Raw genomic sequence first — 16,783 nt, 5'->3', positions numbered from 1 at the left:
CCATGCACCATCTGCATGGTGCTCATGTGAAGGAAAGGCCGAACATCCTCTGCTTACAGCCATTCTGCATACTGCTAGCACGTCCAAGTTTTCACCACATGTGACTCCAAGACCTTTCAGCTTACGGCTGCTCATAGGTACAAATAATGCCAATTTTAACAAAACCTTAATTGTACTGCAACTCCTTCTGCGAGTCGTTGGTGTGCCACAGGATAGAGGGCTGAGGATGTGTATTTGCCACCAAATACTAAGCTGTTGGCTGTAAAGATACAGTTAAGCCTCCTACAGCCGGTTCCATTAAAGAACACTGCATCAAAACCTGTGAAAGCACGATGTGATTTAGAAATGCCAGTAGTCCCGTGGATTCCTTCCTTGCTTTAGGGACAACATGTTGCTGTCTCCGGTTCTGTTGCAATGCTGTAAATGGGGTGAGAGGAGAGACAGGCTAGAGGGGAGCACACAACACATATGACCAAGTTACTTGTTAGTGGTGAGGCTGCTACAGCTGCTCATGAGTCTCCAGAGCATCTCCCTGTACAAGATACAAACTGGAAAATGCAGGCTCAAGGTTTGTTTGAGAGCCGGGCTGTTGTTTTGCCAGGCCTAATATTTTTTATTTTCTCCTTGTTAATGAGCTTGTGCTGTAGCCTCCTCAGAAAGCTATTCAAAGGCTCAGATGCTAATGAACAGGTCTCTCGTTATGTCAGGCAAATCCACATAATGGGAGCAAGAAAAAGAATTAGCTAGCATAAACAAGGGAAGGATACTGGGGATGAGGAGTGAGTGTTTGTCAAAACTGGCATCGTGGCCATGCAGAAGCAGCCCTGAATCAGAGGTTGCCAAGTTTAGTTTGTGTACTCTCTATGGTCTCCAGATTTCAGATGAAAGGTGCCAAATGCGAAAAGAATGAGAGATCCATAAACCAGTTGCTGTTAGGCTCTAAAACAGGAAAATGTTACTTGTCTTCCACCAGCTGGCATTCACTTGCCTCCCCCCTTGTTTTGCTCAACTTTCTCTTCTTCCTTGGGAACTGATGAATTTGTTTCCCTGCTCAGCAGCAGCAGCCTCTGTGTGCAGGGCAAGACCATTTAATCGGTTTCCCTCCTTGGACTTTGGGCAAGCAAGTCCTCTGGCTGCAGCAACAGTTCTGCCACACAGGCTTTTTTAATATTCCTTCTGCCTTCACAGCGTAGCCATGTAATGGACAGGAGAGGTGGAGCAGGCAGGGGCTGCTACAAACACCAAACTTACAGTGGAGCAACCCAGAGAACTGTCTGATTTTTATTTGTTTACCCTTTCTCTCATTATTTTCCTCTGCTAAAAATCACCCCTGGCAAGGCACCAACTGTTGTACTGCGTGTTCCACCAACAGGCTGTAGGAGGGAGTGCTGGTCCAGGGACTGGTTCAGACTCCCAGCTAGTGACAAGCTTCCCAGCTCTCCTCCAGCCCTTTCCAATTTAGCAGTCAAAAAAATCTGATTTACGCTGTTAAAAGTATAAAGAAACCTTTGATTTTGGTTTCTGCACTTAGAATTAAAATAATTATAATAATAATGGATATCCAGGATAGTAACTACAGCTCGGCCTATTCCATCTGACAGAGTTAGGCCCTAAAAGAGCTAAGGGATGGCGTGTTGTGCACTGCCAGGCCATCCAAAGACCAACATGACCATGTTGCCCTATGGTTGTCCCAGTTTTGACTTTCTTAATTGTGCTACCAGCAACACATGATATCAGTCTTTCAAAAATGCAACTTCCCAGCTACATAAATTGCCCCAAATTTGATAGGATACACACTGGTTGGCTCAGACTGAGCATGGTCCTCAGATTGTCTGTCTCAGCTAGAATCATGAACAGAGAAATGCTGCTGTTTCTTAACAATCATTTGCTTTTATACAACGTCTTTCTCAGGTCTCCATTGAAGAGAGATTGCTCTGCTCTCTACCATAGAAAAATCAATGCACCAGGAATGCACAGACCAGGAATAAAATGGCGATGCTGTGTTTGGTGCTTCTTTATGGTAGAGGCGCTCAGCTCCTCCACTGAAGAGAACAGAAGTTCCTTCTGCTCTGCAGAACTTGTGCTGGAGAAAGGCAGAGGAGGGCGGCCTCATGCTTGATCTCCTTCAAAAAGAAAATTGTTCCAGGTCCAAATTTGGCATCATTCTTCCCTAACTCTCACTTCTGATGCATAGTAGACTTATGCAATTCCTTTAAATATTTACTACCATAACCCGTGCCACAAAGATGCATGATTACTTTTTAACCAACATTAAAGTTTAAAAACAGAATAAAAGCCTTGCCTCATACCAGAAGAAATCACACAAACAGGAAATGCACCACATCACGTGTCTACAAACGTAAAGAAACGTTTAAAATTCCATCCTTTTCCAGAAAAAAAAAGAAAAATAAAATGTAAAGGAAATATTAAAAATGCACTTTCTGTTGTATTTGCTTTAATTCTATCAATGCCAGTTTGGGTTTTTTTGTTTGTTTGTTTTGTTGTTGTTGTTGTTGTTTGAAATGTTTGTTCTTAATCCTGTGTCTGGATAAAGATGCAAACCTGAACTGGAGCTCAGAATGACTGCCAGTGCAAAGATACTGCACATGATTCCCTCCACAGACACACACCCTGCCTGCTAGGGTCACGCAGCTCTTGTGGGAGCAAGGGATATTTGATATTCTTGCCTGTTATCTACACACCTGGCACAGGTGTGTGGATATAACTACTGATTGTGCCAAGCAGTGCCATTCAGGCATCATGGTTCTGTAATTCACAGGGTGGTTCATCAATCTTACTAACGGCTGGGCTTAATATTTTGGGTTAACCTTTGGCCTGGGATTAGAGAGCAGCAATTTAGTTAGCACTGGGCAAAATAGCATTAGAAGTAACACTGAACTGTTAGGCAGTCCTGACATGCTTTATATACCACAGTAAATAGACAGTTGTCATATAATAGAAATGTCATTGTCATTTAGGTGAAAAGAAAGCTGTTTGCCTGAAAACAGTGACTGCAAGCAATTTAGGAGAAAACAGAAAGATTAGCCTCACTAAGTGTGAGCTATAATGAAAATGTGCCTGAACAAGATGTCTCTCTTCAAACCCAGTGGTCCTCAGGCTCAGCAAAGCACTGCAGGGAGCGGCATCCTTGCCAAAGGAGGCTCTAAGCTCAGTCTGGGTTCAAGGGGAGACTGGTGAGGTATTTCAAAACCCATCACTCAGAAAGGCTCAAGATAAAAATAGTTGGAGGCAGGCAGAACACTAGGAAGGAGGTATCACACACACTTGCCTTGTTCCTTCTCTTCTATAAGCATTTACTTTTGGCCACTGCTGGAAACAAGGGCACTGGGCTAGGCAGTCCTTGTTTTGGTCCTGGATGACCATTCCCACATTCCGATGACACACACACTTCCCAGGAAGAGAATCAATTGGTTATACTATATGCCTTCTTCCCAAATAATCTGTAGCACAGACCTATCCCTAAACTTCCCAACATCTTTGCCTTCAAAGGTTTGTCAGCCGTATGAGGCACACTTCCCCTGCCCTGTGGAAGGAGAGGTGAGGAAGTTAAAAGAGCTGAAAAATCACTGAAGACACCACCTCTCATCAAAGACTTTTCAATATCAACTTATAAACTAACTTAGCCATCATTTCTAAATTACATTGGGGAGAAGGGGGAGTACTATGTATTTTTCTTAGGGCTGGAAATGTTTGCAGATTTCAGCATAAATTGTTCTGCAGGGTTTCAATGCATTTGAAATTTTGCATTTTTCTGTCATTGCTGAAGAAAGTATTCCTTGGAGAAATGTCACCCAACTTTAGTAAAGATCATAACTCACAGGAGAGACCTATACAATAATTTCCATTGGGATCAATACTGACCTAAACAGTTGTCTGCTCTTGATGCAACACTGCCAAATGTCTCTTCAGTGCTTTATAAATGGCAAGGCATATAGGTACTTATCAAAACAAGAAAAGTGATGCAGCAGTGGTTCTGTTCATGTAGAATCAGAAGGGAAAGGAAACAGGTTAGCCTTTATTTGGCAATAAGGGCTGAGCAGATATTTCTCGGCAATAATCACCAGCTGGAGCAAACACAGCAGCTGACAATTAGGATTTTCACCTTCTCCACATCACTGGCCTAGGGCCAGCTTGATTGCCTTCTTCAGCTCACACCAGCAAAGTGTTTTGCTCTTCACATTAAAATTTGAAGCCTACATTTTCCATAGCATTAAAAAAATAAAGTCCAAGGAGGTACACGCAGGTCCCCAGAGACAACGTAATTCTACTTTAGTTTAAGATTTGCTAATGCATTGAGGTCATTAATGTTTCATAGTGGTTCCATTTCTGTGCATGCATTTCTGTGCATGCCTTTTACACCGCCCTGGTTTTAATGAACTCTTCCTGTTCCCCAGGAGGCCTTTGGAAGCAGAGATGGTTTCCCCTAATGAAATGGCCCAGGCTCTTTGTTTTGAAGTTGTTTACATAGTTAATAGCCCCTTAAGGGGAAAAAAACAAAATAGAAGCCTGTACGTAGAGTTGCTTCACAGATGGAGAATACAAGTCACTCAGAGAAATAAATCATGGAGTTTTGAAGGATTTTGATATAGGGGGGGATTTTTTTTTCCCCCAGTTAATGTTAATCTCTACAAAGAAAAAGATCTTCCCAGAGGGATGGGGAAAGTAAGAGAGGAGATCAAGAGAGATACCCTCCATCCTACAGACCATTTGGTCCTTTTCATTAGAGAAACTTCTGCTAAAAACATTTGTCTTTGCTACAAGTTCTTAAATGAACATTATTTAGGGCAATAGTCCTGGTTTGAAGAGTCTGTGGCAGCACTAATTCCAGTGTTCATGGTCAGAACAGCTCCCTCCACCCCTCTCTCTTCTGCTTCTTGGAGAAAACTTCTGCATGTTGGCCACTCTCCTGTGATTAAGTGCTATGTAAATGCAGGTGTCAGTAAATCAAACTGACAGAGACAGTCTTAGCCACCACAGAGAGTGATAGCCCTGCCTTTTGTCACCTCTGTCCCTTTTTATCTGCATCTAACTCATTGGCAAACCCATTTCCATGTCAAATTCAGACAAAAAAAAAAAAAGGGCTCGAATAGTGCAGGAAGGGGTGTAACATCTTTTAACTGTGGTTTCTGATAGTTACCATGGTGGTTGTTAAACCTAGAGAACAAATGAGTGGTCTATTATTTCTGAGAGTGAAGCTCATTAAAAGCAAACAAAACAACATAACACACAGACAAAAACCCCAAAGAGACATTCAAAGTGTCATTTGTATAACTCACCTGACACAGTCCCGATGTTATAATTGTACAATGAAATATGCTTAGTGCAAAATGCTCCAAATTGCCAATGTCACAAGGCTGATGGTAAAATGCCTAGGAAAACAGCAGGCTTCCTATGAATAGCTGAATGTTTGCATTTTTTGAAAGTGAAGGAACAGAGGGAAAGAGGATTCAGACCACACATAACAGTGCCTTATAAAAGAAGAGGAAATGGACAAGACAGCAGGACTTGTTGCTCAAAATTAGAGAGAAGGTGGGTTATTTTTACAAGATAGCTTAGCTCTCGTTTACCAGGTCAATATATTTTAATCAGTCTTATGTAGGTTCTGCCTGGTGCTACCTGGGTTAATTTGAAAGTCCCAGTTGACGTGGCACAGATTTTCTGAATAGCTCAGACAACTGGAGGCCAAAAGACCGAGAGGTCTTTTACAGGGGACCCAGAGGTCCCCTGCAGGGAACTGTAAGTGGCTTTAAAAAGTAACAAATTCTCATCTTTATTCAGTTTCCTCTTCAAAATAAGAGGATTTTTTTTTTTTTTCACAATGCATAGTGGGGGCAGAAAGTAGAGCAAGAGTAGACAGACAAGGTGGTTCTTGCTCCAGCCCATAGGGCCAGCAGAATGTAGGGTTTCTTGCAAGCACTGCATCAGTCATGGGAAATGAGGCTCTGCTTCTGATCTCGAATTTTCTTTTCTGCTTGTCAAGCAATCAGCTTGTGCAGGCAGTTTTAAACAACGTGTACACCTTGCTTGGCTTAACTGGGAATGAAGTGGAACAACTGCAGAGCACTTAGATTCAGCCGGTGCTTCACCGCTGCTTGGCTGGGCAGGAGGATGAGGTGTGGGGTGCTGAGTCAGGCCACTTTAGGTCATTTCACTTTGTTTTGACCCAAACTAGCAGGAAGGGACAGACAATTCCACCTGATGGAGATGTTCTGAACAGCATTCACTAAACTTTGGGATAACTTTCGGTTTGGTTAATGGTGAACCATGCCAAAGGACTGGAGAAGGGTTTCTGTCCATGCAGGGGTCATCCTTCGGCAGCACCTCCATTGCAAATAGGAAAAAGGATGGGAAGGGGCATGGAAATACAAATATGAATAATACTTTTAATAATACCTACTTATCGCTCCATTTTTTAATTTTGCAGAGTTCTAAACAGCACATAAGTAAATGAATTCAGGCTTTTTCATGTTTTTTTTTTGTTTTTTTTTTAAGATTTCTTTCTACAACATAAAAGAACATCCCACCTTACGGTTATTAAATTGCAAGGATTATTGTGTACAGGTATTAGCTAATTAGCACCGATTGAACAATAGGAAGAACTGCTAAACTTTAAACAGAAACCAAGGCTTACAGCAGGAAAGTTTTAATTATAGGGAAAGCTCTCCAGTCACGGCTCGCAGGATACACTCGCACACGTTAAGTAACTAAAGAGCGCAGTCTGTTCTGTCAAGTAATGATCCTTTTCTTTTTTTCTCTGCTTGGGGAAGGAAAAAAAAGATCAACGTTTAAAGTATGCAATGAGCATTTACTGAAGGGAAAAGGGGAAATAAGTCTTCCATTCACACTCCAGATGTTCCCATTAAACAACCATTTTCAAAAAAGCTCAGCTCATGTGGAAAGACAGAGCTTCAGAGTTCAGAAGGGAGAAAGGGAAAAAAGTTAACTAACTTGCAAAATAAGGGCAGCTGCTGAAGAGATCATTGCTGGTTTTGGCCTGGCAGATGTCAACCCAGCACCGCGAGGCTCAGCGCTGGGGCTGGTGTAGCTCTATGCGGGCAGGGGCGGCTGGCCTCAGGGCCAGCTGCTGGACCCTGCCCGTCTCCTTTAATCCCCCCAAGGACTTGCTGCCATGGGCATGTCTGCTGGTTGTAGGAACAACCAGCATGAGTAAGATTTTTTTCAGTTTATTATTATTATTATTATTATTGTTGTTATTGTTGTTATTGTTGTTATTGTTGTTATTGTTATTATTAAAAGTGTGCTTTAGAAACCTTCTTCAGCTTTTGCACAGGTCTTGGAAATTAAGAGGTTTAAGAGCCCAAAACAAAGCAGACACTTCCCTGAATTCCTCATAATTTTTGTTGTTTTGGTGAAAAAAACACTCACTAGCACGGGCAGAGTGCATGCAGACCCCAATACTGAAGGCATAGGCAGGAAGGCTGGATTCACTTCAGTCTCATTTATTGTTGGGCCATGCGAAATAACATTTTGTGATGTTTGCAACAGCAGCCTGACCCAAAAGAGTTCTCTCCCATGCTATTTGCCTGCACTTACTGGTCACCTCCATAGTGCAGTCTGGCCACCCAACCAGCTACAGAGCAAACCACTCCACCTAGGCTACCTTTTGCCCAGCCTCACTTCCTAACTGAGGGTGCAGGAAGGGTGTGCCAGGCACAGAAGCAGGGATTCCTGCTCACAGTCTGTTTCTCACAGTAGGCAAGTCAAGGGCTATGTAGGCTGAGTTTAAAACCCATCTGCCTTCTCTGGACTTTACAGTGGCAGGAAGGGGCAAAATTCACAGGTATGATGGTTTGGGAAAGGTAAACGCAAAAACACTTGCTAAATTGCCAAGGACAAAAAAAAAAAAAAAAAAAAAAGTGTTTTAAAGCCCTTTATATTTTCTAAAAATATATAAAACTGGATCCCTTTAATCTGAACTGACAATGACCGTGTCACTATTGTTTTTCTGGGCTTAGGTTGTCATTATTTTATCCAGCTTTCCTGAAAGTCAACGGGGATTTTAATTACAGTTCTCCTCTCCCAGGCTCCCCTCAGTCCAAGTTATTGCCACATGCCCTTGGCAAGTCAGAGCTCAGCCCTGCTCAAATTGTAGCAGTCCATTTTCCCATCAAAGGCATGTTGCTGCAGAATGATGTATGGCTCAGTGTGGTTCATCTAACACTGTCCTTGTTATGGAGCACAACAAGGCCTGGTGAGCGCCCAACCACCTGCACAGGCAGAAAAATGTATTTGTGGGTCACTACAGCAGCAGTTGGCTGAGGAAGGTTTTGTGTGTTTGTGTAAAATACACCAGTTCTGCAGTGAAATACATGGTGACAGCCCTAGGTCTGAAATACTGTTGAAATAAATAGTTGCACGGTAGCATTTGATAGCAATAAATGGTATTATTGCACTGCTACTGTTGCTGCTGTTGCAGCGCCTCCGCGGTCCTGGCAGCTGTCCTGCCTTTGGGATGTGTACTTCCCATCAGGAAGATGGGGGGCCAGTGGAGCCACCAGACAGACACCCAGAGGTGTTTGTCAAGCCACAGCACAGCACATCCTGCAGAGACCGTCCTGGCTGTGCACACACACCATGCCAAACTCACTTTAAACCACCTTTGTCCGTGTCCCGAGTCTTACTGGGGCAGCAAACACCTCGCCAGCTCTTGCAAAACCGAATCAAGCAGGGTGAGCAGTCATTCTGCACTGAGTGCTGCATCATAGCACTATGCCCCGATCGTATTAAAGCTGAGGACCCAAGGAAGAGCTAACGCCTTGGGAAGCCACCAGTTTCTGTGGCACCACCCCATCAGAGCAGCGTGAACCATGAGTGATTCTCCCCCTGAGCCAGCATGAGGAACTGAAGCAAGAAATGTCACTTCTCCTGGTACTTATGGGGCAACAAAATACTCAGGGAAGATTTTAGGGGTCACATCTTAGCTCTTTTTTTTTTTTTTTTTTTCTTGCTGTTCCAGTTGCTCGACTATGGGCAATGGAAAACATGCTGCTTTAAAAAAAAAAAAATCTGCTAGAGGTTTTGCTGTCAAGTAGGTCTCTTAAGCCCCATGGGTAATGTTCTCAAATGACAAAGCTGCTCTCCTTTTTGGCAAAGGTCTTTTATCAAGCGATACAGCAGCACATTTTCAATCATCTCCGTATCACAATGAAGAGACAAACCCTGTTAGCGTTGTTCTCCGAAAATCATAAAATGCACTGGCTCAGTACACCTAGGGACTAGGCTGGGCTTTGAGCTTCCATGAATCTTAGCAGCAGCGGGAGAAGTGTAATTCAATCTTTTTAACTTGGTGATATATATTCATGTCAGTGGCTTTAAGATAAGGAAAAGACTTTAGTTGAAGAATGAAACTTTTGATGAATAACCGAGAGTACGATGAATAATGTACAAATATTTCTTTCCTCTCAGTCAAAATGATTCCAGATCCTTTTTCATTTTAATCCCTGTCGTATTCTTCATTTTTATAAAAACCTTAAAGAAATGAAAGGGGAAGGAAAAAACCCTATATTTTTAAAGGGCGTTGGAGTTCTAAAAGAAGAGTTTTTCCCAAGCCTTCCTGATTGCACTCAAAGATATTTTTATCAGTTCTTTTAACTGCTAGAAAACAGAAAATTGTTTGGTTACTGGCAGTAGTAATGGTACTAATGATGGGTTACCATGCAAAACTTCAGCCTGTCTGTTCATGCTCTTCTTAGAATGTGTAATTTAGCCTAGAAAAATGTCTCCTTTCACCTGGGAGGTATTTCTCTTCATATAAAAAATGGAGCTGTTACAAACATTTTCCTTCCTTGCAATTTCATTCTTAATTCTGTCCCAGCTAAAAAATGATGAGAAGAAAAAAAAAAAATATATATATATATATATATAATGGTAACATCATTTCTGAAGAGAGGCAACAAAAGCAACAGGTGTAAACATAATTTTATTTATTTTCTTACAGGATGGGAGGGGGAAACGACAAATGGTGTACTAGCTGAGAGTCCTGCCCATTTCTTCATGACTTTAGAAAGTTGCTTTCAGCAGAAAGGTGTCACTGAGTTATAGGCAGACACAGCAGCTGCTGTCTGGTAACCCCAGTAGGAGGGAGGTCACACTGCCTGGACCTTTTTGAACTTAAATCTTCTGACACTCCTGAAATCACGTAAAAGACAGCCATTTCATACCCCCCAGAAAATGGAGACGTCTCCTCTTCTGAACCTTTGCATTAACAAGGGTGAATTTCACTTCCCCACTAAAGCAGCTGTATAGATGGGAATTTCTGAGCAGGGATGTGATGCCACATGAAAGTAAGGAAGGCAGAAAAATGGATGGTGGTGCTGGAGATGAGTGGAGCAGCTCTCCAGAACAAAGTGCAATGCAGCCATTGGAAAATATGTGATTATAAAAATATAGACAAACTCTAATACATGATTTTATTCCTACCATGGCACTAACAGCAGGAAAAGCAGACCCACTTACTGCCATCGGTACAATAAAGTCCAGAACAATGCAGCGTAGCAAGTATTACTAGCTCCACACAGGGAAAAAATAACATTTAATTGTAGATCTCAGAGGGATGGCCATTACCATCTGTGCTTGACCTAAATCCCAGTGCACAGAGCTCAGTGCAAAGTCAAGCCCAATCTCCAGAGATTTCCAGAGCAAATCTGTTCCTCCTCTGCCTAGATTTCTGACCCCTCTGATTTATGGAGGGAAGACATATCATGAGACCTGTTAGACAAAATTGCTGAAAGGAAAAATTAAGACTAAAAAAGTGGCTTGCTGAAGCCAATAAGAGTGCAAAAAAAGCCCTCACTGAATTGAGTTTTTCTCTATAAACATTCTTGTTTGAAGTTAGTCTCTGGAGGGGCAAAAGTCTGTCAGCAAAGTATTTTTCTGAAATGAAGATGAGGGAAACACTTTTTAAAATATAATGTGTGGGAATAAAGCCCTGTTCTTCCAGGCATGGTGAGAATGAAGTGGGTCACTTTATGCCTTGATTCACTGATTCACATCTCCTGTAATCCTGCAATATTTGAGTGCAATAAATTCATAGATACCAACCCAGTAGCTGGAAACAGCTGGACCAGGTCCTGGCCATGGCTACCCCTTGCCACATGATAGAAAGACGTGCACACTGAATTGTGTGAAGCCCAATAACGAAGAGTAAGAGGAAACCTCAGATCCATACTCATTGCATATTGAGTTTATTGTCTTCAATAGCTACAAGCACTTCAGCTGAACTACAGTGACATGATCAAGCTGTCCGTCTTCCATCTTCATTGATTTGGGGTGGTCTTGCCACTCTGCAGGTGTGCTGGCAGACCCTGAAGCCAACCACCTCAGGGGAAAAAAAAAAAAAGACTTTTTTTTTTTTAATAACATAAGAGATAGGGAGTGTAATTAGGTCTCCCTAGTGCTGACCCCACACCCTAAACAAAAAGGCTCTCCCTGCTTCCCAAGGAACCTGTTTCCAGAATCCTGGGCATTTTCCTCAAAAATTTTGATCAAGTGAGATTTGTATCCAAGACATTCAGGTTGCTCACAAAACTTATCAATGGTTCTTTGATCCAAACTTCTTAGACTGCATTAAGGAGGGCTGGAGTATTGATTTATTATTGTTAATTCCTCTTCTTTATCCTTGTCACAGCTTTCGCAGATTTATAAGGTTAAGGAGCATGAAGCTAATTAAATAATCTGACTGGCTGAACATCTGTTGAAACATAATAATAACTGCTGGAGCCAACAATCCTGAGTAGCTATTAATTCTGGTTTAAAAATTACAGAAAGGGTTTTACGGAAGGAAAAAAAAAAAAAAAAAGTCTCACCAAAAAGCTTAACATTGGTCTGGGCCCAGAGTGAACCATCAGCCTCCCTCTGAAGTCTCTCCCACCCACTTTCGCCTTTGATACCTCCCAGTTCAGTGACCCAAGCATCCCTTTTGGCCTTCCTCACACTTGGAGCTCCTGATGCAAGCTGTTGGTCTTTAGAGGGGTGCAGTATGGTTTGCAGGTGTGCAGCAGCTACAACCAGAAATTTGAATGCAAACATTTCAGTGTGTCTGAACAGCCATTTAAGCTGGGAACGAAGCCTTTTATTCAGTTCCATCTTGCCCTTCATCCATATGGACCATATAAACGGCCCCTGTGGAGTAGCCTTGGGCTGACACCTGAAACTTTCCAGGAAGAAAAGAAAAAAAAGATCTCGATCCACCAGCCACTGGCCCCAGTGTGACTCCTCCTGTACATGGTATCCATGCTCTGATCTTAAGCAGCAACCACCAGAGTGGACATCAGGCCCACAGAAGGCAATAGGGCTTGTACACAAGTTTGATGCTAGCCTTGCAGAGTAAACATAGTCCCAGTGACTCAAGGTCCTGTTCACAAATGACACAAGGCCTGAAACACCCAGCTGGCACTGTCACCAGTATCTATGGGAGTTTAGAACAGAAATCCTGGGGCCCCCTCGCCTTCCTGCCCAAGCCAGTTTTGAACAAAGCCAGTGATCCTGAACTGGGAAATCAGCATTTAGTTGCTTCTGTAATGTGAGCTCTCAGAGTTGCAACACCCCAGCCTCAGTGACAGGAGATTCTGGCCCAGGCCTGGAGTTCCTGAGCCCAGGGCCTGCCATGAGACTGGAACACAGGCCTGTGCTAACTTGCTTAGGCCTTGCATTTCCTTCACACCTTGCTCTCAATATAGCTTCCTCCAAAAGTCCTCAGTGGAACAGATAAATAAATTAGTTCAACTCCCTCCTAGTACTCAGGATTAGGAGGCTGACAAAAATATCGTGATTGAAAAAAAATAATTGGCAATGGTTCTTAAATCCTCCTCCTCTGCCAGCAAAGTGTAGGGGTTGTGCGACTCGTGTGAGGGTTCATGCTGAGCTGGGTGTGCCCTAAGGCCTGTAGGAGTTAATGACCAACCAACAGCCATAGTCTTGGGTGCTAAAACTGATAGCACTGGTACCAAAAACTGCCCACAGGCTCTCCTGCACCAAAGCCACTTGTTTGCCCTTTCTGTGACTTTTACTCGAAGAAAAAAAAAAATGGACAAATCTATTGTAAATATTGTTCATATTGTAAACTGTTCATGGTCCCAAAGTACGGGGTGTGTGTGTGGCTGAGACTTTGCTGTCTAACCTACAAAATGAAGGGAAGTTAGATACAAAAAACAGAGGAAAGTCCCTCAGCATCCTTTAACAGGGTTCAGATCTCTAGCAGCCCATAGAATGGAACTGACAGGAACATTTCAAGGTTAAAAAAAAAAATGATTAAAAGCACAGTCTCACAGGTATTCCTAACAATATCTCAGATTATTCCAAGTATAGGCAATATTATTAGGCACTAAGGTCCAGAGTCACAAATGGATTTAGACTCCCAGACTTGCCCACAATAAGCTTTAGATACTTGGGGGAATATATAGATACTGTGAAGCAAAGCTCCTGAGGTAACTGCAGCATTTTTCCTGCTGGCAGCATTGCCTAGTCCTGGGCATTCCAGTGGTGTGTTATGGCTCTCAGTCCTCCATCCCTGTGGACTCACAGGAACCCCTCTGGGGACCCCAGAACAATGGTGTGTATGCGCTCATGCTAGTATAGCAAGTTTGGGACACCAGGCCATAGGAATAGCTGAACATTTGCAGCTAGGACAACAAGAGATGCTGTACAGCTTGACTTTGCCTTCTCCCAGTGGTCAGATTGTCTCTTTCATTTTCACCACCTCTGTTCCTCCTTAAAAAAAAATAATTTCCCTGTTTTCTCTTCAGGGAATGTTCATTGTCACAAGAGAATGCCAGATAGCTACATCCCATGTCTTAGCTCAGCCAATTGCTTTAGTCAGTTCTTGAGACCCATTTAAATAGCTCCCTGGAGGAGCTTACCCTTGCCTCCTACTCCAGGAACTGATTTTAAATTATCCTCTCACCCAAACAACACTTCAATTAGTTGCAGGGACAGAAGAGTGAGTCCCAAGAACAGATAAATATTGCACAGCATTTCAAGTATTCCCATCATCCTGCCCTTCCCACAGTGACATCTACATTCAGCATCAGGATCCACTACTTTTCTACATCCAGCTCTTTGAATAAGATTACATGTGGCCCCAACTTGAGCTCTGAAAATGGCCTACAAATGCAACCTGAGTTACCATTCACCCACCACTCCTCTATAATGGATCACCTTCGGTAGGGAAGCAGCTGCTTAAAACTCACATTTTAGTTTCAAAGCTGGGCCTCAGGACACGGAAGCAGGGATGACTCCATCTTATATGTACTCAATGTGCTACACCTCCTCTGGATTCTGTTAATCCAGCCTGAGATTTTAGATGTTTTCATATTAAAATGATTAAACATCCACTTCCCCCTCATTGAGCACCCTGGTCAGCCACAGGCTTTCAGCCAGTCCATTGTTCTTCCTCGCTGTTTCACATCGGGTTTCCATTTTTCTTCTCCTTTTTTCCTTCCAGGTTCATGTAACCAGCACTGGCTTTTTAAAAGCACACATCATCACAACATTTCCTTTTCATTTAATGAACATTCTCCTTCTTCCTCCCCATTGTGTCCCTGTAGTAGTAGGGTTTTTTAGTAGTAATATTACAAACTCCCTAAATTTGGGCCTGAAAACTGCTTGACATTCACAACAAGGCATTAAAAAGGATTTATTCTGTCCCTGAAGTAGGCATGTAACTCCTCTTAATGTGAGAGCTCACTCTGGTGTAAATCAAGACTAACTTCACTAATGTCAGTGGGCTTGCACAGGTAAAACTAGCATAAAGCAATGAAGAAGCAGATCCTTTTGTATTATCAGGGGTAAAATCACAACAACAACAACAACAAAACACTATTACCTTCTGTCCTGTCTCTACCATCACAATTGCATTAAAAATATAGTTGAGCCCTACTACTAATACATTTTCTGAATTCAGGAACAAACCATTATTTTTAATTTTGCAAGGACTCATCTCTCTCTCTTCTGCTCACACAGACCTTCACATGTGCTAGTCTCATGAAACAGTTCACAGCAAACGATCATTTCCTTCTTCATGACCCAAAAGAAACCCATCTCTTTGGGCTTATATAGAAACATCAGCAGCCTTGTTTAATTAATGTTCCAGAGTCAAGGGTAAAATGAATAGATAAATATACTTAAAGGCTTTGAAAGCTTAGTGGCAGCAGTCCAGCACTGCTTTCTTTGTCTTTGCTTACTGTCTCAGAGGGGAGAGGAGAAAGAGGGAAAAAAATAAAAAAAAATAAAGCCTATAAAGCTTAGAAAAGTGATCTGTCTCTGGGTCTGGGGCTCCTGTCAGTTGTCAGTCCTGTGATGTAGCACCATGATATATGATGGGAGACCAGCACTCAGATGATGTATTACAATAATATGTCAGTAGTGCAATGGTGCTTTGATAATGCTTAATAACCAGAGTACTTCACTGGGGCCAAGGGAAAAAGTAAGACCTGCACAGAAAGCAAACTCAGCTGTAGGCTGCCTCACCATGTTTAAGTGCACAGTATCCCGAATTCTGGACAGGAGATGTATCATTTGTCCCCAGAACAAGAACTAGAAGTTGGGCAACAGCATTCAGAGGAAGTTACCTGAATCCCTAGGCCTCTTTTGGGTTAATTCTCTAGGGTGTAGGAACTTGCATTTCTGGTTGCAATAAGTTTTGGACTGAATTAGGACTAAGGGAAAGACGTTCTGTTCTTACCTTTGCAAGGCTGGTCCCACTCCTAGCAAGCAGGAGCAGTGAGTTTACACCTCTTCAGGCAGATGATTTTAGAAGGGCAAAAGGTCCATTAGATATCTCTTAGGTTCTGCCTTACAGCAGGAGGACTCAGCCCAATGCCCCAAATAGTCTGAAGACAGAGCCTTGGCTGGTACGGGCACACACCTTCCTTCATCTCTGTCCTACACTGCAGCACGTGGGTGAGGGTGCAGCCAGCCCTGGCCACATCTCACTGCATTTGTGCAGTCCATCACCAGCATTGCTGCAACATGGTTTATTCAGTGGTGGGCACAAGGGGGATGTGTTCTCAGCCAGGCCCTCTAGGTGCTCCCATTATACAAGTAATGAAAGGCTCTTCCTGCACAAGGAACACAAAAGCATCATGAGTGAGCAAGCCCAAACCCAATCAAACTTTTCACTATCAGCATTTCAAGCTGGGGAAAATGGACCTGACGGTACTTTTCCTTCCCATACTACAGCTGTCCCATACCTGGCATATCAGCTTTGGCTCACAAAGGTGCTATTGAATACCACAGTGAGAAGTGAAACAAGACAGCAGCAAGGTTCCTCCGTGAGTAATTATGATGGCCTGTTCCTGGGCAGCACCATATCCCCAAGGGAGGGGTATTTGGTGCAGACATGAGAATATCACAAGGTAGCAAGCAATGCTTACACTGCCTTTAACAAAGGGAATAAGAAGTCTGCCTCGCACAGAAAATGAGCTGGATTCAGGCAAAGACTGTTACTGCCCATATTCCCAGATTACGAGGGCTGATGTTCAAGTGCCTGTATTTGACTTCACTGCTGCACTTAGCTGGGTTTCTGCACATAGTTGATTATTGGGTCTCGGTGGTAGCTCATTAAGCCACCGTAATTTCATCATTAGTGCTTATCTGTTCATGATCCGTATTTCAGGACTATTTGAACATAAGGATTACACGGGCACTGCTGTAAAGAGGGCCAAAACCAAAGATTTCAAAAGCTGGGAGGTCTTCTGTGATGCTGGAGGTCTCTCATACATCATTATCCAAAATGGCCATCCTA

General features: G+C 42.8%; 1 long non-coding RNA gene across 1 annotated transcript; it reads right to left on the bottom strand.

Annotated features, from left to right (window-relative positions):
* Positions 1-220: 220 nt before the first annotated feature.
* On the bottom strand, positions 221-4,449 carry LOC308197577. Its single transcript, XR_013953109.1, has 4 exons — positions 3,883-4,449; positions 3,503-3,544; positions 3,290-3,408; positions 221-2,123 (listed from the first exon to the last, which is right to left on the bottom strand). It is a non-coding gene; the product is annotated as an uncharacterized lncRNA (long non-coding RNA).
* Positions 4,450-16,783: the final 12,334 nt, after the last annotated feature.

This window comes from Anser brachyrhynchus (assembly GCF_964034855.1).
Source record: "Anser brachyrhynchus genome assembly, chromosome: 6".
NCBI lineage: Eukaryota > Metazoa > Chordata > Aves > Anseriformes > Anatidae > Anser > Anser brachyrhynchus.
This window is presented reverse-complemented; position numbering and strand designations above follow the sequence as displayed.